The following is a 23,165-nucleotide window of genomic DNA, read 5'->3' on the forward strand; positions in this document are numbered from 1 at the left end:
GGGAAGGGAAGGGAAGGCAAGGGAAGGCAAGGGAAGGGAAGGGAAGGGAAGGGAAGGGAAAGGAAGGCAAGGCAAGGCAAGGGAAGGGAAGGGAAGGGAAGGGAAGGGAAGGGAAGGGAAGGCAAGGCAAGGCAAGGCAAGGGAAGGCAAGGGAAGGGAAGGGAAGGGAAGGCAAGGGAAGGCAAGGGAAGGGAAGGGAAGGGAAGGGAAGGGAAGGGAAGGGAAGGGAAAGGAAGGCAAGGCAAGGCAAGGGAAGGGAAGGGAAGGGAAGGGAAGGGAAGGGAAGGGAAGGGAAGGCAACGGAAGGGAAGGGAAGGGAAGGGAAGGCAAGGAAGGCAAGGGAAGGCAAGGGAAGGAAGGGAAGGCTAAGGAAGGGAAGGGAAGGGAAGGGAAGGGAAGGGAAAGGAAGGCAAGGGAAGGCAAGGCAAGGCAAGGCAAGGGAAGGGAAGGGAAGGGAAGGGAAGGGAAGGGAAGGGAAGGCAAGGGAAGGCAAGGGAAGGCAAGGAAAGGCAAGGGAAGGCAAGGGAAGGCAAGGGAAGGCAAGGTAAGGGAAGGGAAGGGAAGGGAAGGGAAGGGAAGGGAAGGGAAGGCAAGGGAAGGGAAGGGAAGGGAAGGCAAGGGAAGGCAAGGGAAGGCAAGGGAAGGCAAGGGAAGGCAAGGGAAGGGAAGGGAAGGGAAGGGAAGGGAAGGGAAGGGAAGGGAAGGGAAGGCAAGGGAAGGCAAGGGAAGGGAAGGGAAGGGAAGGGAAGGGAAGGGAAGGGAAGGGAAGGGAAGGGAAAGGAAGGCAAGGGAAGGCAAGGCAAGGCAAGGGAAGGGAAGGGAAGGGAAGGGAAGGGAAGGGAAAGGAAGGCAAGGGAAGGCAAGGCAAGGCAAGGGAAGGGAAGGGAAGGGAAGGGAAGGGAAGGGAAGGGAAGGGAAGGGAAAGGAAGGCAAGGGAAGGCAAGGCAAGGCAAGGCAAGGGAAGGGAAGGGAAGGGAAGGGAAGGCAAGGGAAGGCAAGGGAAGGGAAGGGAAGGCAAGGGAAGGCAAGGCAAGGCAAGGGAAGGGAAGGGAAGGGAAGGGAAGGGAAGGGAAGGGAAGGGAAGGGAAGGCAAGGGAAGGCAAGGGAAGGCAAGGGAAGGCAAGGGAAGGGAAGGGAAGGGAAGGGAAGGGAAGGGAAGGGAAGGGAAGGGAAGGGAAGGGAAGGGAAGGCAAGGGAAGGGAAGGGAAGGGAAGGCAAGGGAAGGCAAGGGAAGGCAAGGGAAGGCAAGGGAAGGCAAGGGAAGGCAAGGGAAGGCAAGGGAAGGGAAGGGAAGGGAAGGGAAGGGAAGGGAAGGGAAGGGAAGGGAAGGCAAGGGAAGGGAAGGGAAGGGAAGGGAAGGGAAGGGAAGGGAAGGGAAGGGAAGGGAAGGGAAGGGAAGGCAAGGGAAGGGAAGGGAAGGGAAGGGAAGGGAAGGGAAGGGAAGGGAAGGGAAGGGAAGGGAAGGGAAGGGAAGGCAAGGGAAGGGAAGGGAAGGGAAGGGAAGGGAAGGGAAGGGAAGGGCAAGGAAGGCAAGGGAAGGCAAGGGAAGGCAAGGGAAGGCAAGGGAAGGGAAGGGAAGGGAAGGCAAGGGAAGGCAAGGGAAGGGAAGGGAAGGGAAGGGAAGGGAAGGGAAGGGAAGGGAAGGGAAGGCAAGGGAAGGCAAGGCAAGGGAAGGGAAGGGAAGGGAAGGGAAGGGAAGGGAAGGGAAGGCAACGGAAGGGAAGGGAAGGGAAGGGAAGGCAAGGGAAGGCAAGGGAAGGCAAGGGAAGGAAGGGAAGGCAAGGGAAGGGAAGGGAAGGGAAGGGAAGGGAAGGGAAGGGAAGGGAAGGGAAGGCAACGGAAGGAAGGGAAGGGAAGGGAAAGGAAGGCAAGGGAAGGCAAGGGAAGGCAAGGGAAGGCAAGGGAAGGCAAGGGAAGGGAAGGGAAGGGAAGGGAAGGGAAGGGAAGGGAAGGGAAGGGAAGGGAAGGCAAGGCAAGGCAAGGGAAGGCAAGGGAAGGCAAGGGAAGGCAAGGGAAGGCAAGGGAAGGCAAGGGAAGGCAAGGGAAGGGAAGGGAAGGGAAGGGAAGGGAAGGGAAGGGAAGGGAAGGGAAGGGAAGGCAAGGCAAGGCAAGGGAAGGCAAGGGAAGGCAAGGGAAGGCAAGGGAAGGCAAGGGAAGGCAAGGGAAGGGAAGGGAAGGGAAGGCAAGTGAAGGGAAGGGAAGGGAAGGGAAGGGAAGGGAAGGGAAGGGAAGGCAAGGCAAGGCAAGGCAAGGCAAGGCAAGGCAAGGCAAGGCAAGGCAAGGGAAGGCAAGGGAAGGGAAGGCAAGGGAAGGCAAGGGAAGGCAAGGGAAGGCAAGGGAAGGCAAGGGAAGGGAAGGGAAGGGAAGGGAAGGCAAGTGAAGGGAAGGGAAGGGAAGGGAAGGGAAGGGAAGGGAAGGGAAGGGAAGGGAAGGGAAGGGAAAGGAAGGCAAGGGAAGGCAAGGGAAGGCAAGGGAAGGCAAGGGAAGGGAAGGGAAGGGAAGGGAAGGGAAGGGAAGGGAAGGGAAGGGAAGGGAAGGGAAGGGAAGGGAAGGCAAGGCAAGGGAAGGCAAGGGAAGGCAAGGGAAGGCAAGGGAAAGCAAGGAAAGGCAAGGGAAGGGAAGGGAAGGGAAGGGAAGGGAAGGGAAGGGAAGGCAAGTGAAGGGAAGGGAAGGGAAGGGAAGGGAAGGGAAGGGAAGGGAAGGGAAGGGAAGGGAAGGCAAGGCAAGGCAAGGCAAGGCAAGGCAAGGCAAGGCAAGGGAAGGCAAGGGAAGGGAAGGCAAGGGAAGGCAAGGGAAGGCAAGGGAAGGCAAGGGAAGGCAAGGGAAGGCAAGGGAAGGCAAGGGAAGGCAAGGGAAGGCAAGGGAAGGCAAGGGAAGGGTAGGGAAGGGAAGGGAAGGGAAGGGAAGGGAAGGGAAGGGAAGGGAAGGGAAGGGAAGGCAAGGGAAGGCAAGGGAAGGCAAGGGAAGGGAAGGGAAGGGAAGGGAAGGGAAGGGAAGGGAAGGAAAGGAAAGGAAAGGAAAGGAAAGGAAAGGAAAGGAAAGGAAAGGAAAGGAAAGGCAAGGCAGATCAAAATCTCCTTAGGTAAATAAAGGAAACTTCCTCCATCCTTCAGGAAAGGATCATAGCTTGCTCTTAATAAGAGTATTTAGACAGGAATTGTAATTCCTGGCTATTTTTTAAAGGTATATGTAGGAGGAAATTTTGAAAGATAAATTTGGGAAAAAAAATCTTTAAGAAAGTACAAAAACAAAGCACAGATATAGAAAATAGGATCAAAAAAGACTGAAAAGATTAATTCAAAAGGCATAACATACAAAAGTAGATCTGGAAGAAATGGAAGGCAAATATTATTACAGAATAAGTGGCCATTCACAGTCTCCACGTTTTCTCATCCAATCTACAGAAAAATGAAATCTGGCTTTTCTCCCAATACTACAATGCAACCAATCCATCCAGGGTGAGAAGGATCCCCTTTATTTCTTTAACAAACTTCAATAAATACTTTTCTTTCTTTCTTTCTTTCTTTTTTTTTGAAATTAGTGGTGCAGCACAATGTTGCCTTCATCATAACCCCACTCCTTTTTAAAAATTCTCTTTTTTGGCTTGCAAAGCTCTATACACTTTCAAGTTCCTCTTTCACCTCAAGAATCTCTATTTTATTTGATCGTCCTCTTCCCTAAATACTCGAGTTCCATTTTTTTTAAGAGAGAGACAGAACACACATGCACAAATAGGGGAGGGGTAAAGAGAAAGAGAGAATCCCAAGCAGGATCCATGCTGTCAGCTCAGAGCCCAAAGTGAGTCTCAATCCTACAAAGTGTGATATCCTGCCCTGAGTGGATATCAAGAGTTGGATGGTTAGCTGACTGAGTCACCCAGGTGTCCCATTCTTAAGAAATATTTTGCTTATTCTATAATGAGATAATTTATCTTTGGATTTTATGGCTTCGATTAACATCTAGACACCAAAGCATCACAAAGGATCACCAACAGTCCATATTTATCTCTTTCTTAATCTATAGACCTACTTTCTAAGAGACATTTCAAAGTCTATGACCCACATAGAAACCGTTATCTTCTATTGCTTGTTCATCTTATTATTATGTTCTGTCTCTCACTGAACAAAATCAGTACCCGCTCAATCACTGGCACTTGAATAAGTGAATTAAGAATCCCCCTTCCACATTTGCTTTACCTCCACACATATTCAAGCTTCATCTATGGTCAATTCTACCTCTTAAGTCTCTCAAATATATGCACTTACTTCCTATAACCTCCAATTTATTAATCCATAACTTTTTGTCATGAATTGTTTTTCATGCAAGTAAAATAAGCTGAAACTATATTTTTAAAAAAAATTAGAAAATATATTTCAGGAGTATTAAGTATTTCACACCATTTTATCTATTAAACTCATGCCTGGACACAATCCTAAAGAAGCAAATTGTTACTTAGAAATTTTGGTGCAAAACATTGTTTACCAATATATTATTGTGTAAAAAATATAAATCTATTTGTTAAAGCTAGTTAAGTAACTTTTGACACATATACTCAAATGTTTAAAGAGATTAGACAGGACGATGACAATGATAGTTGTTGGGTCGTTGGATAATAGAAAGATTTAGTAGTGGACAACACTCACAGTATTAATAAGTAGAGTTCTATAGTGAGTTGTATGTAATTGGAAAAATCAATGTTACCAGCTGAACATGAAAACAGAAATCTCTCTTAACTTGTCACCAAAGGAAGCCACATCAATATGAGCAGTAATTTACCCAGCGCCAAAACTAACATGCACCCAAAGTGCCCAGATTAGGTTTCTTAAACCGTTTGTCAATTAAAAAGCGAACTAAAAAGTGGTACGTCTTCATGAATAGCTAAAGACAAGTTTTTGGAGTGATTGTCAGGAATCAGAAAAGAGTGGATTTAAGAATGACTAGAGTCTAGAACTGGTTTCCAAGAGTAGATGACTCATTCAAAATAGATGCTAATAGAGGAAAAGGAGAGATGTGGGAACTCTTCCCTGGGAAGTTTGGAGTTAAAGAAGAATGTTTGAAGATAGAAAATGTAGTGTTTGAGATTCCATTTTTGGGACAATTAAATGAGTAATAACAAGCAAAAATGTTGCAAAGAAAAAAAAATAAACCGAGTACCAACGTAACCACTCAGTAAATTCTGTTTATTATGAATAATAACAATATATAAGTAAATAATAGTAATATAATTATAATCATTTCCTTACACTTCTCTGTGACTTGAGAGTTAAAAAAAGAAATTCAGAAAATTCAACTTTTAATCTCTCAGATTATTCCATGTATTAAGATGCTACTCAAATCAATTCAAAACTGAAAAAAGTTAATTGATTAAGAGCTTAATTTAGTATTTATTCATCCACAAAAATTTTGGACTAAAATTATAATAAATTTTGAGTCCTAGTATGGAATGTATATTTCAAAGGACTAGTTTTAAAAAGTAAATGAGAATATATAATTATTTTGGTACAAAATATTTGTGTACATTTTGTTAAATAACAATTTTAGTTTCAAATTTATAATAAAAAACTCAATTTTTTTTAGTTTCTTCATATAAAACATATAAGCCAAAAATTCTATACCATTTGTTTTGTTTTGTTTTTTAAATACAAAGTTCAAATAACTTAATGACTAGCCCACAATTTTTTTTAGTAGCTTATATTTTTAGTTTATCTTGTTGAGTTTATTCAGAGTACGTAGTCATGAAAATTAATTTTCAAGACAAAATTTGAAACCAGATGGACTAGTTTAGTGGAGTGTTTAACACAACTATTTTACATTTTGAAGATATCATTTTACAACTATGGGCTATTAGCTATGTACAAAAAATGACAAAGTAATGTATTTTAGTAAATACAATATTGGAAACACCTTTCAAGGGAGATTTTTAAATCCTTTTAACATGAATGGCATGCTTACAGAGTAAATAAATTTCTACTTTATGATTCTCAAAATAAGAGATTTGGGTACATCATTTTAATTCTAAATAAAATGTATATAGGAAAAATTAAAAGAGATACATATTTAGAACTAGAAAATGCTAAAAGTGTACCTCCAAGAGATGGGATGAGTTAAAAATACATATAGATTTCAAGAAGGAAAATCAACATGAATATAGTTAATTTGATGTACAAAATGGATTTCAAAGGCAAGATGATATAGATTTTTTAAGTTTTTGATTCCTCTGCATTTTATGCCAGAGAAGATAAACATGCTTCCTTTCAGTGTTTAAATGTAGAAGCATTCAGTATAATCTGACAAATTAATTAATGAATTAATTAATGAGTGAATAAATTTCCTTTTTCTCCCTAAAACTTAAGTTCTCTAGATTATGAGCTGCTCCATTTATAAATGGGTAAAAAGTTAATATGTTCTATGAAGAGATGATGTTCTTTTAAATTTTTTTAAATTTTTAATGTTTTTGTTTATTTTTGAGCCAGAGAGTGCACACTAGTGGGAGAGGAGCAGAGAGAGAGAGAGAGAGAGAGAGAGAGAGAGAGAGAGAGAGAGAGAATCCGAAGCAGGCTCCAGGCTCGGAGCTCTCAGCACAGAACCTGACAAGGGGCTCAAACTTGTGAACCACAAGATCATGACCCAGGCTGAAGTGGGATGCTTGACTAACTGAGCCGCCCAAGTGCCCCAAGGGATGATGTTCTTACACAAAATAATCCTTCACCTTATTTTCTTAATGTGGCAATCCTAACATCATTTTGTTTCACAATATGTAGAAAGCAGCTAATTAATAGTTTACTAAAATTTGTGATACTTAACTCACACATATACAGCATTAAAAATCTATTGCTTGTTCCTCTTCTCAATGCAAATGCTCAATAATATCATTATAATACCATGTCACATAATCTCATCAAAATTATACTTATGATTTAAGAGCTGCGTGTGTGTTTTTTTTTAATTTAAAAATGTTTATTATTTTTGAGAGAGAGAGAGAGAAACAGAGCACGAGTAGGGGAAGGGCAGAGAGAGAGAGAGAGTCATAGAATCTGAAGCAGGCTCCAGGCTCGGAGCTGTCAGCACAGAGTCTGAAGTGTGGCCCAAACCCATGAGCCACAAGATCATGACCTGAGCCAAAGTCCGATGTTTAACCGACTGAGCCACCCAGGCGCCTCTAAGAGCTGTGTGTTTTAAACATTAGTTTAATATACACACACAATGACATTACTCCATATCTTTCAAATGGTTTCAATTTAAATTTCATAGAAGTAACTTTATATATAACCCATTATGTAAGTGACATAAAATACAAGACACAGCAGGTGTCGGTAAGGATGTGGAGAAAGGGGAACCCTCTTGCACTGTTGGTGGGAATGCAAATTAGTGCACCCACTCTGGAAAACAGTGTGGAGGTTCTCAAAAAGGTAAAAATAAAACTACCTTACAATCCAGCAACTGCACTGCTAGGTATTCACTCAAAAAATATGAAAGAATATGAATTCAAAAGGGATACATGCATCCCAATGTTTAGAGCAGCCCTACCTGCCACAGCCAAACTGTGGAAGCAGCCCAAGTGTCCACTGACTGATGCATGGATAACAAAGATGTGGCACATATATACAATGGGATGTGACTGAGCCACGAAAAAGAATGAAAGCTTGCCATTTGCAAGGACATGGATGGAGCTAGAGACTATTATGCTAAGCAAAATGTCAGAGAAAGACAAATACCACTTGACTTCACTCCTGTGTGGAATTTAGGAAGCAAAAAAAAATCAGCAAAAGGAAGAGAGAGAGAGAGAGAGGCAAATCAAGAAACAGATTCTGGACGACGGACAACAAACTGATGGTTACCAAAGGGGAGGCGGGTGTGGAAATGGGTTAAGTAGGTGATGGGTGTGCTAAGTAGGTGTACTAGTTGTGATGAGCACAGGATGATGTATGGGAGTGTTATATTATTATATTCTACACATGCAACCAGTATAGCACTGTATGTAAACGAATGGAATTAAAATAAAAACTTTAAAAAATTAAAAAAAAAAGATGAGGGGAAAAGAAAAGGCATAGAATTTTAACAAATAATTTGTGTGGTCTTGAAATTATCAAATGACTGTGTGTGTGTGTGTTTGCACATGCGTATGTTTCAAATTCATGAATATTTAAAATTTATATATATAAATATATAAACAAATACATAGACACATATGTATAAGTATGTATACGAAAACACATATGCTATTTATTATTAACCACTAATTTGGAGTCAAATCCTGATATACTTATAGAATTGGCATATCTTACAGACATTGGATACAAGAGAGAAAATAACCAAAGAGTAATCAATGTCCTCTATGGACCTGAAGACAAAAGCCTTATTTAGAAGGGAGAGACTTCTATCTGAAAAGTGATGTTATGACCCCTTTCTTTTTCATCTAATATTATGGGGAAATCATTATATTTTGCTTTTCTGGTTCAAAAGCAATCTCAAGCATTGTCATGAAGTATTTACTTAATAACAAAGAACAATACCATTAAAAAGTTTTTAGAAAGATGCATGTATACCCTTTTCTTTTTATCTCTTTAGTTTCCTTGTTACATTTTATGTTTGTCTCTGAATTTAGCAGCATTATCTCTTCATCAAAAAAGGTCAATCTCTACTAGAATTTTTTTTTTTAATGGTAGCAAACTCTTGGAAACAATTTAGCTATAATCCAATTTAAAAACAGAAAAAAAATGGTGGCATTTTCCTTTTCTGTGATTTATATGTATAATTTGCTCATTTCCACAGAAATGACATTTCTAAATTTTGCACTTAGAGAAAATTACCTAGGTTATTTTAAGCTATAACTGATGTGCCAGAATTTTTCCCACTTTAATATACTATCCTATAAATTTACAAAGTTCATTTATCATGTAAGTTCTTAGAATGAAGGAACAGATAAAATGTGGATGTACTGATCTTGTAATTTGTTAAGTCACTGTCCTATACTAACATTTCAAACTCGACTTGGTGTGCCAAAGCAAAGCCTCCAACAATTAGATACTTTGTCTTAACTTTAAAACATTCTTTGATGATTCTGAATATCTTTTTAATGAGTAATTAGCGCAATGAATTTCTGACAAAAATATTTCTGCTCTCCTAATTCTAAAGTGGTTTTTAAAGTGAGACCAGAATGCTCTTACTGGATCGTCTCAGAGCATGCATCATTTCAGAAAGACATTGATTTGTTGTAAGTTGCAGAAAAGCAGGTTTTAGAACATTTAAGTTGATTCTTTCAAGTGAATGGTGATGAGAGTTGAAAACTCTTTGAGTATGGGTTTTTCAAGCACGTGTCAAACACCTTTCTGATCACTTTGGCAAAAGCAACTCATTTCTCAAGTCTGTGAGCTGTCAAAAGCAATGCTAGAAAGAAAGGATTCATGTGGGGTTATTATGTTTCATGTTTGTTTATTTTTCACCCTCAACCTGTTATGCCAAAGCAAAGACATAGGTACTGGAAGATTATAAATAGTAGAGGAAATTGTCATGACAACAAAATATAAATGTTCCATTTTTCTCATATTTATTATCATTGTTCTCAAACATTAGGTCAGGAGCAATAAATCCCAACCTAAAGAAAGGTATATGAAAAGACCAACATGTCCTTTTAAATCACGTGATACACTTATTTCTACTATATTACTACCCAATAACGTGTTAAATACTACTCAGTAACACTTTGAATATAATATATAAAGAGAACATGTTAAGAGCGTGTCAAAAAGATTCAATATCAATTTATATTTAGTTATAGGTTATCATTTATCAAATTGTATATGTCTTCATTATGACAAATTCCTGAAAGATGAGACAGATATCTTAAGAATGCTTGAGAAGCATGTGTGCACATCATTTTAAAGATTTTAATGCATCTTAATTTATGATAATTTGATTGAATTTGTTAAAAAAAAAAGCTCCCTGGGGATAAGTATATTGGAAAGATTCCAGAGGAGAAAACAAAACCAAAAATATAAATAGATAATATATCCTTTAAGACTTCTACAGTGTGTGTGTGTGTGTGTGTGTGTGTGTGTGTGTCTGTGAGAGAGAGAGGAGAGAAAGAGAGGGAGAGAGAGAGAGAGAGACACTAATAGTATAAATATTTCAATATTTCATTAAGGCACAAGAACTTACTAAAATTGACAATGGAAAATACAGATATAATTTACAGAATGATCTGAGACATTCTGGTCATTGTTAAAACATGTGTAAAGAATAAGAGATCAGATGACTTCTAGATTTCATAAACTGGTTATTTGTAAAGATTGAATAATTTTACACTTTTAATTTCATAATATTTATTACTTTTTGGGAATAGTTGTGTTAGTTACAAAATTTGGAAAACAGAAATGTATACTTTATATTAAAATGTAAATATTTTAAATTAAAACTTAGAAGTATGTATATGTGCATATGTGTAATATTTAAACATCTAAAGTTTTTTAAATGTGGAATAAAGGATATTATATGAATGTATATTATTTTATTACATTATTTGTTATTGCAAATGGATCCAAAATATAAATATATATTGCTAAAGTTGTAAACATTTTACATTAATAATGTCTTCTCTACAGATATATTAATTCAAAAAATGAATTCATAGAACTAAAATAGAAATGTATTTAAAGAAAATAGTTGCCATTCTATTTAGATATTTTTGTTGCTACCTCTTTGTGTGTTTCTTATATTGTAGTTACAGATTTACTAAATCCCTCAGGCAAATTTACACTGAAATATTTCATTAAAACTAGTAACCCTACTAAAAATTGCTTGTTATAAACTAAAACTGAAACAATATTAAGTATCTCCTACAATTTACATATTCTTAATTTAGACATTTTTGTCTTTCACATTTGATGAATTAGTTTTATCACATGTAATAGATATAATTTATTGAAATTAATATGTGCACATTCCTGAGTATGTGTCTGTATTGATAATATGCCCAACAGATTCCTTTTATTAGTATTATTATTATAATATTCTTCATTACCGAAGCTTTTTGCTTTAAGACTTTTCTAAAGTCAGTACAAAGTTTGATACCCAAAACAACTGGCAAAGGGGAAGAAAATAAAATAATTATATGTCAACTTTGAGAATCGATAGTCCTTCAAAGAAACATTCAGGTGTATTCAGATATGCGGAAAGCTCCATACTGATAATCATAAATAATTAATTTAATTAAATCAACAATTAGTTTAATTAAAATATTTACTTTATATTTTTCTCACCCCTTTAAGGTACTTTCATGGTTTATAGCATCTGATAGTAAAGAGATAAACATATGATAAAACAAAATCCTGGAGAAAGGGAAAGAAGCAGCAGTGATGCTTTCCTCCCAATAAATTTAATGTTTTAATGTTCTAGATTTTTCCTCAAATCTCTAGTGCAGAGATGGCAAATATTCTCACAAATATTTGGTTTTGAAAAAGTTCATATACGTGTCATGGTTTTACATATTGTAGAACATTTTTCCCCTTATGGACCATAAACCAGCAAAGAGCTTTTCAAGTACTTTTGGGCCCTCTATCCACTAAGAGATAATATATAGAAGTCAAATATGCCTAATTATCACATTATTACCTGTGTATCTTCAGGTTCTAAGAGGTCTGCCAACACTGAGGTTCCAAATCCGTGATAAACGCAGAGGCAACAGCAGGAGGAAGGCTTCTTACTTTGCTTCACCAGCTTCTCGTCGAACCTGACATCCGGGTTACTGCTCTGAGTTGCGGATGCCTGGGCTTTTAGTATCACTATGTCACTATGTCACTGCTTACTGGATGCTATTTTGGGTTCTCTGAGTAGAGCCATGAACACTGAGCCTTTTGTGCAAAATATCATAAGGGCACTCTGGTGTCCGTTCATAGGCTTGGATGAAAATGCAGACAGCTCCAGCAAGTGGTATGAACAGTTCCTCCCCACCCCCCGCCTCCTTTTTCCTAACAACAAGCAAAAGGAAAATAAAGTACGCATTGGCTGGAGGTGATAAGGAGGGAATTCAACTTCTGCGAGTGGAAAGGACATGCCCTCCGCTTGAGGATTAGCTGATGAAACAAATGATCGATTTAAAACATGCACAAAAGTTACTAAAAACAGAAGAGCTTTTCCAATCTGTGTCTCTGCCTTCTGGCTGCTCCTTTAGTCAGTCTTTCTGCTCAGGAATCAAATAAAATACAGAAAGAGGGCAATGTCTAAATTAAAATCCCTTTCTTCTCCTCGGTTTATTACCTAAATATACTTATTGTGTTAAATTTATGATTAGATTTTGTTATAATTATTGTTATTTATTATGAAGTACGTAATAATAAGCTATCTGTTGATTACTAAAGCTGCTTTTAGCTAAAGTATTTTTGTACCAAATGAGAGAGGTCCGGAAATAGGAACGGGGCCTAAGGCCGAAACAGTGCTAAAACTATAATTGATGTCTGAAACACGTAATGTTGTTAAGGTTTACATAAGCAATTATTGTGAGGAGACAAACACAGATTTCAGATACTTGTGTTCTCCAGTATTGGGACTGTATGCATGTTCATGGCTTTTTATCATAACAAAGGAAGGACAGTAGGAAAGGGATTACAACTAATGCCAGTAATAACTAAATCGATTATGTGATGCCTGGTTTATGCTTACTTCATATGTAAATTCATAAGCAACATATTTTACTAGTTACCATTTGCTACATAAACAACTTAGATGCCTCTGCAACGTGGGTCAAAAGCAAAAATGAGCTTTTTTTCCTTAAGCATTTGTTAAAAACTGTGTTAAGAACACTTAAGATCTACCTTCTTAAATTTTAAAGTACAATACCCAGTATGTACTTTAAACACAGATGTCTAGACCTTATTTACCCCATAGCTGAGACTTTATCCCCATTGAGCAACTCTCCATTTCTGCCCGCCCGGGCCCTGTTAATTAACCACCATTCTCCTCTGCTTCCAGGAGTCTGATGCCTTTAGATACTTCATACAAGTGGGGTCATCTAGTACTCGTCCTTCTGTGAATGACTCAGGTCATTGGCATAACATCCTCTAGACTCATCCCTGTTCCAGGATTTATGTAGAAATCTAACATTTTATGGGATATTGTTTCCTGTCTTGGTACCACATTGACCTCCACTTTGGGTCACAACTGCACTTGGTACGACCTGAAAGTGTATGTTCAACACCATGTTCCAGGGCTTATGTTATGGCATAAGGGAGCAAACACAGGTCAGCCCAATTATTCTATCACAGTAAAAGGATAATCACAACTGTGGAAGTTACACTGAGACAGGAGTAAATTTTGTAAAGAATGTAGGGTTCTGAACTAATATGTTTCAAGTGGAATACCATGAATAGAGATTGGTGATTTATTAGTGGGAATTATGTTACAAAACATCTATGCAAAGTGACAAACTAGATTCAATTTTAACATAGACACAAAGTGTTTTAAATTACTTACGAAACCTTTGTCCTCTCCGGAGATAGCCTGGAATCTGGCAGGCTCCATACCTATGACACAATTAAGAATGTAGACTAGTCACCATATAAGCTCAGGGCTTACTCTACAGCATTTTCTTCATATCAGAAGGAAAAGTACATGAAGTCTTTTTCAGAGGCAGAAAGAGCATGGAATTGTGAACGGTGAATGGAACATGGCTGTGTAAGAATGGAACGTCTCAGAATTAAGTACATTACTATCCAGATGAGAGTCAAAGCCATTACATTAGGATGATGGGAGGTCTCCATACCACAGGATAAGCATGAAGGAGGGCGGTAATTCCTGAGACACTGATGCTGTTTCATAGATAGAGAAACATTCTGAGAACTACAGACAAACATTCTGGTAAACAGCTGTCAGCTTTTCCATGCCATCTGGGTAGATTCTACAAATGTCTTCTGCCAGTGGTCTGAGGAACATGGCATGATGTTCCAGATGTTGTTAGCCAGGACTGTATTGAGTTACTCTAAAAGAAAGATTTGAATTAAAACATTACAATTCATCAATGCCCTAAAGAACTACTGATTTTTTTTAAGAGGAGAGTGTATGTGCACACGAGCAGAGAAAGGGCAAAGAGAGAAGGAGAGAGAATCCCAAGTAGGCTCTATGCTGACAGTGCCCCCAGTGGGGGGCTCAGTCTCACAAACTGTGAGATCATGACCTGAGCTGAAATCAAGAGTCGGGCGCTTAACCAACGGAACCACCCAGGCACCCTGATTTCTTTTTTTAAACCAGATAATTAAGGAATGTAAATCTACTGACTGAAGACTGGAGCAGCTAATGTTCAGATCTAATAGTGGGCAGAAGATGAAAACCACCCATTATTCAGGTTCTGACCCACCCCTAGAAGATCAACCTTTAATCAGAAACTTTAGGTCTACTTACTTCACAGCATAAACTATTCTAGTGCCTTCATTAGATATGTAGACATAGTCCAATCAACTGTGGTTGGAAGGATAGCACATAAAGTCTACATCCTCATCACTACAGTCTTGGAGCATAGATTTCTCAAATTAAAATTATATTCATGAATGGTTTTAAGAAAAACTCATGATGTGTGAAGGTAGAAAAATTCAAAGACGTTGGGCACCTGGGTGGCTCAGTGAGTTGAGCATCGGACTTTGGCTCAGGTCATGATCTCATGGTTCATGGGTTCAAACTCCACATCAGTCTCTGTGCTGCCAGTTCAGAGCCTGGAGCCTACTGCGGATACTGCGTCTCCATCTCTCTTGGCCCCTCCCTACTCACTCTCACTCTCTCTCAAAAAGAAATAAACATTAAAGAAAAAAGAAAAATCGGAAATGTCCAAAAAGGCTTAAACAATAAAGAAATGTGACACATGCATAGAAAGATAAAGTAGGCTAAGGGTTAGTTGATCTGGTGGCTTCACATTGCCATTTGTTATCGAGGTTCATTCTCTCTTCTTGTGCTAAAAAGTAAATAATTTTATTCCAGGAGACCCCAAGACATTTCACTTGTGTTTTACTGACTAATTATTTGTCTCCATCTCTGAACAAATTATGCCAAAGAGAAATGTTGAGAAACATGAAGCCATTCATGCATCCAGGAGTAAGAACTAGTTCATATAGTTCTTACTAACAGATTAATTTTCCCAAATATGGGGGGGAGGGAGGGTTACCTGAATCTAGTTGCCAACCAAGTGTATTCACTGTAAACGTTGTGTAAAAAGTTGAAAATAAAAATAATAATTCCTGCTGTGTACGATTTATAGATGTTATTCTTTACTAAAAGTCCAATTCGCTATATTTTCCTACTTGTTTTAAGAATGCACACATATGGGGTGCATGGGTGGCTCAGTTGGATAAGCTTCCAGCTCTTGATTTCAGCTTAGATCATGATGTCACAGGTCATGAGTTCGAGTCCTGATTCAGGCTCTGTGCTGACAGCGCTTAGGATTCTTTGTCCCCCTCTCTCTCTGTCCTTCCCCCCACTTGCTCTTTCTCTCTCTCTCAAATAAATAAATAAACATAAAAAAAGAATGTACATATATCACAATGATAAATAGGAGAAACTAAAATAATGATAAGAAAAACAACAGTAAACAAAACATTAGCTATTCCATACATTTCAAACAAGAGCAAATTCTTTTTTGTCAAGCTCACTAAAACTTGGCTCCTGGTAAAGAAATATTTTACTGAATATGGTAACATGTGTAGTGTCTTAGAAGATTTATCTTTTAAATTATAGTTGCAGCAGCTCTTAGTTTCATATAATTAAAATCTATCTGTTCATCTGTATCCATATTTTCTTCTTTTATTTTTCTCATATTTTCTGTCTTATTTTGTTACCGTTTTCTTCTGTGAGTGGATCTTGCTCTGGAGCTCTGCATCCAAGGAATCATTTTGTTTGACTAAACCATCATAAACCCCATAAACCCCATGACACAGGAAAGTGGCAAATGAATAAGCACATAAATAATAAAATTCCTATTTTATAAAAACATATTTAATTGGCAATACACAAACAACTCAAAATACTGGAAATCAGAAATATAACCCCAGAAATGTAGAATCGTCACCCTTGACCCCTAGTTTTAGATCTCTATTAATCAATCATCTATCACCTTTACTTTTGCAAGATGTTGAGTTAAGGTTAGAGTTATACAGGGACAATAAGACTCCGGCCAAACCATTTCTTAAAAATGAAAAGCACAAATAATTTTTTTAAAGCATCAAAAAGGAGGAAACCAAGATGAAAACCCAATGGAATCACATGGTAAAACAGGGATGTCAACCTTCAATGGGAATGTGATGAAATGCAAAATACATGCTATTTGTCAAGAGCTGATCATGGAGAATTCTAGAACATAACATCTTGTTTGCAGACTGAGTTATACTGCACAACTACATGTCTTTGTGTTGCTTAAGTTCCCTGAAATATAATACTGTCCCTAATACATTTCTGCATTTTATGAACGATTTTGCATATGGCTATGAAAATAACAATCCTGCTTAGATGATATAATCTAAGATGATATAAGATGATATAATAAAATATATATTAAATTAATGAAAAGTACTCATTGGAAATTTGTAATGTTTTAATACTAATTAAATGACAAACTTTCTCCATATCAGAATCTGTGAACTAAGAATTTCATTTGCCAAATCTACCCAGACTTCTGTTTCATTAAAAGAAGAAGAAGAGGAAGAAGAAGGAGGAGGAGGAGGAGGAGGAGGAGGAGGAGGCGGGGGGAGGGGGAGGGGGAGGTGGAGAAGGAGAAGAAGAAGAAAGTTTTTTATTGGAACACAGTCATTTTCATTTGTTTACAAATTGCCCAAATTGTGGCTGCTTCCATGCTATAATGACAGGTTTGGGTGTTTGCAAGAGACTTTTGACCTACAAAGCATAAAATATTTGCTTTGCAGCCATTTCCAGGAAAAGTTTACCAACTCCTGCTTTCTATTCATGTGACATTGTGACTTTAAATGTTTATGCCCCAGTTTCTTTGAAAATTAAATTATACATATTTGATCAGTAAATAAATGTATGTATACGGGGTGTCTGGGTATCTCACTTGGTTGAGCGTCTACTCTTGATTTCGTCTCAGGTCCTGATCCCAGACTTGTAGGATCAGGCCTCTCATCAGGCTATGCACTGAGAGTAGATCCTGCTAAGGTCTCTCTTTCTCTCTCTCTTTCTCCCTCTACCCTGCTCACTCTCATTCTCTAAAATAAAAAAAAAAATTAAAAATAAATGAATGTATGTACAAATACACATGTAAATATATAAAAATCTATTTAGCAGAAATCATCTTATTCTATATTATCCTGTCTGTCACTGAGTCAGTAAATGAATATAGGTGAAAAAGTTTTTTAAATAGTTTAAACATATTCTATGTAGTTAAAAACTATATACATATATATATATATATATGCACATATACATATATAAATGTGTAGATATGTGTGTGTGTATAGCAAAGTGGGGTGTCAAGGCATTCTCTTTGAGATATTATCCTCAGAATGGGTCTTTGCATAGTTTCCCATAAAACACATTTATCATGTAACTGTTTTGCACTTTGTGTCTTAAGAATGGAGAGATAATTCAAAAAATGCAGACATATAGGTGCAAAATCCTGTTTTAATAGACTATTTTTGAGCCATTTTTGGTTCAAAGCAAACTGAACATGAAGTACAGAGAACTCCCATAATGCTCTGGCCTCCACACATGCAACAGCCTTTGCCACTATCAACATCCCCCATCAAAGTAGCACATGTGTTACAATCAATGAGCCTACACTCACCCATCACAGTTACCCAAGGTCCATAGTTTAAGTTAGGGCTCACTCTTGGTGTTGGACATTCTTTGGGTTTGGACAAGTATACAATGACATGTATCCACCATTATAGTATCATATGGAGTAGTTTCACTGCCCCCTGCCCCCAAATCCTCTATGCTCTGCCTATTTATCCTTCCTTCCCTATAACCCCTGGCAACCACTGATCTTTTCACTGTTTCCAGAGTTTTCCCTTTTCCAGAATGTAATAGAGTTGGAATCATAAGTATGAAACCTTTCCAGTTAGAGTATTTGACTTACCAATATGGATTTAGGATTCTTCTATGTCTTTACATGGTTTGATAGCTCATTTCATTTTATCCTTGAATAGCATTCCATTACCTGAATGGACCACAGTTTATCCTTTCACCTCCTGAGGGACATCTGGGCTGTTTCCAAGTTTTAGCATTTAAGAAAAAAGCTGCCAGAAACATACATGTACAGGTGTTTGCATTGACATAAATTTTCCTTATTTGGTTTTAATGATTTTTAGTACCTATTTTTAAATGTTTTCATCCATGTCCTTCCACAGCATTTTAACACCTTGCTTTTAATAAACGTTTCTGCAAAGTGTATTTTAGAGTTAATAGAGAAAAGAATGGCTTGTAACTTTCAGACAGATTTTACTTGTTAAATTTTGTAGATCCATACTTTTAATAATAAGAAACCTTGGCACAAGTAGCTTAGCAAACAAATGTTGCTGGTTAAGAGCCAAATGTGCTCATGAGCTAGAGGGTGTCGTGTCAAGTTCAGAGTGTTCGGTTTTGCAGAAGAAATGGAGAGCCCCAGCTATTCCATTTTATAGTACATATGGGATGGTAGTACTATGGTAGAAATACACACATAATCTTACTTAATCCTTATGACATCTCTGCCAGGTGGAGGTTGGCCCTTTTTTACATTTGAGAAAAACATGAGACAAATAGAGTCAGGTCTTGAAAAATCAGAGATTTTTTTATGACAAAGTGTGTGCTGTACTTATTGTCACACGATCCATCTTTACTGAAGAAAACTTACAATATGTGCACTATAAAATTTCTTAGGGGACAAAGTATTCTCTGTATGTCATCAAAGATCCTATGTGAATCCTGCCTTTGGATTCACATCTCTCATCCGACTTTCTATAAGGTGAGGAGATGCTGTTGTACACAATGAATAGTAGTTCTCCCGGCATCCTCTTCCACCAGCAGTAGTTAAAGGATGCTGTGGCACTTTTAGGTGACATGGGGTTGTCAGGCATCATGATATATGTTGGCCGCTATTCTTTTTATCCTCACATAAGGCATGAGGAAATTAAAACTCAGGGAATATCATGCAGTGAGAAGGATCTGCAGCCAGGTTTCAAACTTCTATCTGATGCCGGAATTGATACAGTTTCCACTCTATTACACTGTCATATTTGTGAGTGCAAGTGATAAACAACATTCACTCATTGTACAAATGTTTATTGAGTGTTCCTACGCATGAGGCACTGTGCTGTAAGTAGATAAAAACAAACAAACAAACAAAAAATAAATACGTACATACATATATACTCACTCCTGTATGGCCATTCCCTACAAGGATCATGCCATCAGCAGACACATGAAAAGATGTTCATCATCACTTACCATCAGGGAAATGCACGTCAAAACCACAATCAGATATCACCTCACACCTGTCAGAATGGCTGAAATCAACAGCATATGAAACAACAGGTGGTGGCAAGGATGTGCAGAAAAAAGAACATTTGTACACTGTTGGTGGGAATGCAAATTGGTGCAGCACTTCTGGAAAACAGTATGGAGGTTCCTCATAAAGTTAAAAATAGACCTACCCTATGATCCAGCAGGTGAACAATTGGGTATGTACCCAAAGAATACAAAAACACTAATTCAAAGGGATACAGGCACTCTGATATTTATAGCAGCATTATTTACAGTAGTCAAATTATGGAAGCAGCCCGAGTGTCGATCGATTGATGAATGGATAAATTTGTGGTATTATAATGGAATATTATTCAGCCATAAAATGAATGAAATCTTGCCATTTGCAAGGACATGGGTGGAGCTAGAAAGTACAATGCTGAGCAAAATTAGTCCATCAGAGAAAGACATATATCATATGATTTCACTCATATGTGGGCTTTGAGAAACACAACAGATGAGCAAAGGGGGAAAGAGGGAAAGAGAGAGAGAGAGAGAGAAATCAAGTAATAGACTCTTTTTTAATTTCAGTTTTTATTCTAATTCCAGTTAGTTAACATATGTTATATTAGTTTCAGGTGTAAAATATAGTGATTCAACTGTGACCTACGTCATACTTTTAACTACACACAACAAACTGGTGGTCACCAGAAGGGACGGGAGGAGACTGGGGGATGGATAAATAGGTGATGGGGATTAAGGAGTGCACTTGTGATGAGCACTGGGTGATGTACGGAATTGCTGAATCACTGTATCATACACCTGAAACCAATAAAACACTATAGGTAAAAAAATTGTAAAAAAGAATCATGGCATCCATTAGTTAAAGGGCCCCGAATTTCTCATACTCTGATAAGTGTTGTGATACATTTATCACAGAGTACTGCAAGAACAACAAGCATATGGCCGAATCTACGAATGTTTTTTCAGACGGAGCACGGAGGCAGCCAGGAAAGCTTTCCAAAAGAGACGTTGCTCATATTGAGCTTGATGAACGAGTAGGTCGCCTTACATCAAGGAAGGTAACCATATGTGCGATACCATGACAAAGAATAACATCTTCATGGAGTGTGTAAAAATTTGCCTACTCGGATTTTAAGGTGGATACTGAGAAATGCTAGGAGTTGAGTACGAACGTATAAGCAGAGCAGGAACATGGAATGTTTGATCTAGCTCGAAATACTTGGAAGTCTTTTGGGAAAGGATAGTTTGACCAAACCCCTCATTCAATATGATGAGCTACATTGATTGATTTTTCCAATGTAAAACAAACTTTGCAGACTCAGGACAAATCCCTCTTGTTCACTATGGACTAAGATGTGTGTGTGTGTGTGTGTGTGTGTGTGTGTGTGTGTGTGTGTACTGGGAGGTTTGATTTGGTAACAGTTTGTTAAGGATTTTGGGTGTGATGGCATCAGATAGTTTTATTTTCTTGTGATTTTTATCTTTATGCTTTGTGGTCACAGGAATGTTGATCTTAAAAAAGGAATGGACAATTTATTTTCCTTCTCTATTTCATGAGAGAATTTGTCCATACGTGGTGCAGTTTATGCCTAAATGTTTGATAAAAGTCACCAATCACTTGGTGACTATAGAAGTGTGAAGTTTTTTGTAGGTAAATTTTGATTTAAGAGTGGATATAAGACTACACACAATTTGTATTTCCTTTGAATCCAGGTCGAATACTTTGTGTGCTTTGAGGCATCCATCAAGTTTTTTTTTTTCTTAAAATTGCCAAATTTATTGGCACAGAGTTTTTCATGATACACTCCTTATCTTTTCACTACCTTTTTTTTCCTTAATGCAATATAAATTGCACTCTTGTTTCTTTCTCACATTATAAATAGAGCTTTATCAATTTTACCAATCTTAAAACAAGCTTTTGTTTCTATTTCATTGACTTTCATTCTTAACTTCATTGGTTGCTATTCTCTACTTACTATGGGTTTAGTTTGCCATTTTTAGGAGGTGATTTCTTCTTTTTTTAATGTTTTGTTTATTTTTTGAGAGAGAGAGAGAGAGAGAGAGAGAGAGAATGTAAGCAGGGGAGAGGCAGAGTGAGGGGGAGACACAGGATCTGAAGCAGGCTTCAGGCTCTGAGCTGTCAGCACAGAGCCAGATGCGGGGCTTGAACCCACAAAACCCTGAGATCATTACCTGAGCCGAAGTCAGATGCTCAATTGACTCAGCAAACCAGGTGCCCCTGGAGGTGATTTCTTAAATAGGTCACTTCCATCATGAATTTTAGACCTTCATTTTTTTTCATTATGAACATTTGATGCTATATTAATTTTCCTGTACGTTCTGCCTTAGCAGTTGCCCACACATTTGAGTATGTTTATCATTATCATTCATTTGCAAATATTTTCTAATATGTTGCACCACATGTCTTAGTGAATTTTAAAACTTTAAATCAATAGACACTCCCACGCATGCATACACCCACGCATATATACACACGTTTTGAACAGTTTATGTAAATAATAAATAACAAAATTGGACATGCACATATATTATGCTTTTCTATTTTACCTACTATCTATCTATCTATCTATCTATCTATCTATCTATCTATCTTCTATATTCTAACTGTGAAATTAGTAGTTGTGATTTGTAGGAGATTTCTCCCAGCCATTTAATCTGGGATTAAATTACTAGAAACCTGCTACCTGAAGTTTGCCTGTACGTGTATACTAAATGACATAAGCCTGTAGGTAGGGAAGACATAAATCGATACTTACTTTACCCTAACTTCTCTTATGTGTTCCTTCCATGTAAGGATTTCAATTAATCAGCATAACATCCCCATTAGGTAGATGTTTTTCCCATGCTACGTTTGGGTAGAGTGCAGGTCCCTCAAAGCTTCACAGATAATAAGTGACAGAATCAGAATTCAAGCTTCGGAAGCATGACACCTGAGCCAGTGATCCTCTGGGTATTTTGTAGAGGGTGACTAAGGAGGTAGATACGTGCACGTGTAGACAAGCGTGAACAGAACGGACATAGGTGGTTTGCTATCAAATGACTCAACTAAATTATCATATAGAAGACAAGTCTGGATATAAGTATTCATAATGTATGTAAATTGTGGAATAATCATAGCAATGATAATAAACACCCTTTAAATACCATTTACATACATTTGAAGCTTGTTTCATTGCTTTTTTAAAAAAATTTTTTTTAACATTTATTTATTTTTTGAGACAGAGACAGAGCATGAACAGGGGAGGGGCAGAGAGAGAGAGGGAGACACAGAATCGGAAGCAGGCTGCAGGCTCTGAGCCATCAGCCCAGAGCCTGACACGGGGCTCGAACTCACGGACCGCGAGATCGTGACCTGAGCTGAAGTCAGCCGCTCAACCGACTGAGCCACTCAGGAACCCCAGAAGCTTGTTTCATTGCTTTAAACACAGACTCCCTCTCATGTAGCTCTAGAGAAAGCTAAGCAACTGTGCACAGCTTTTCAGATTGTGTAATAAATACTTTGGGGTCACTTTCACACTAACGTTCTCTGAATACCTCTTGTGGTGTGTATGGTGGGGATTCTCTATAGCCCTGGGCGGTCAAACTCCAATGCTGGCCCTTATTACAAATATTGAAACATGACTTGGATTGTGGTTTTTCTTAAGCACTTTCCTCTAAAAAACATCAGATGTGTTTATCTTGACAGATTA

General features: G+C 38.2%; 1 protein-coding gene across 4 annotated transcripts in view; it reads right to left on the reverse strand.

Annotated features, from left to right (window-relative positions):
- CDH19 (cadherin 19) overlaps nucleotides 1-23,165 on the reverse strand; it is a 136,627-nt gene that overhangs the window by 96,474 nt on the left and 16,988 nt on the right. For all 4 annotated transcript variants that reach the window (XM_047828706.1, XM_047828705.1, XM_047828707.1 and 1 more), the window contains exons 3-4: nucleotides 13,468-13,517; nucleotides 11,611-12,178 (exon numbers count right to left, since the gene is read on the reverse strand). The gene's annotated coding sequence lies outside the window, so the exon portion shown is untranslated. The remainder of the gene's footprint in view (nucleotides 1-11,610; nucleotides 12,179-13,467; nucleotides 13,518-23,165) is intronic.

This window comes from Prionailurus viverrinus, chromosome D3, assembly GCF_022837055.1.
Source record: "Prionailurus viverrinus isolate Anna chromosome D3, UM_Priviv_1.0, whole genome shotgun sequence".
NCBI classification, from domain to species: Eukaryota; Metazoa; Chordata; class Mammalia; order Carnivora; family Felidae; genus Prionailurus; species Prionailurus viverrinus.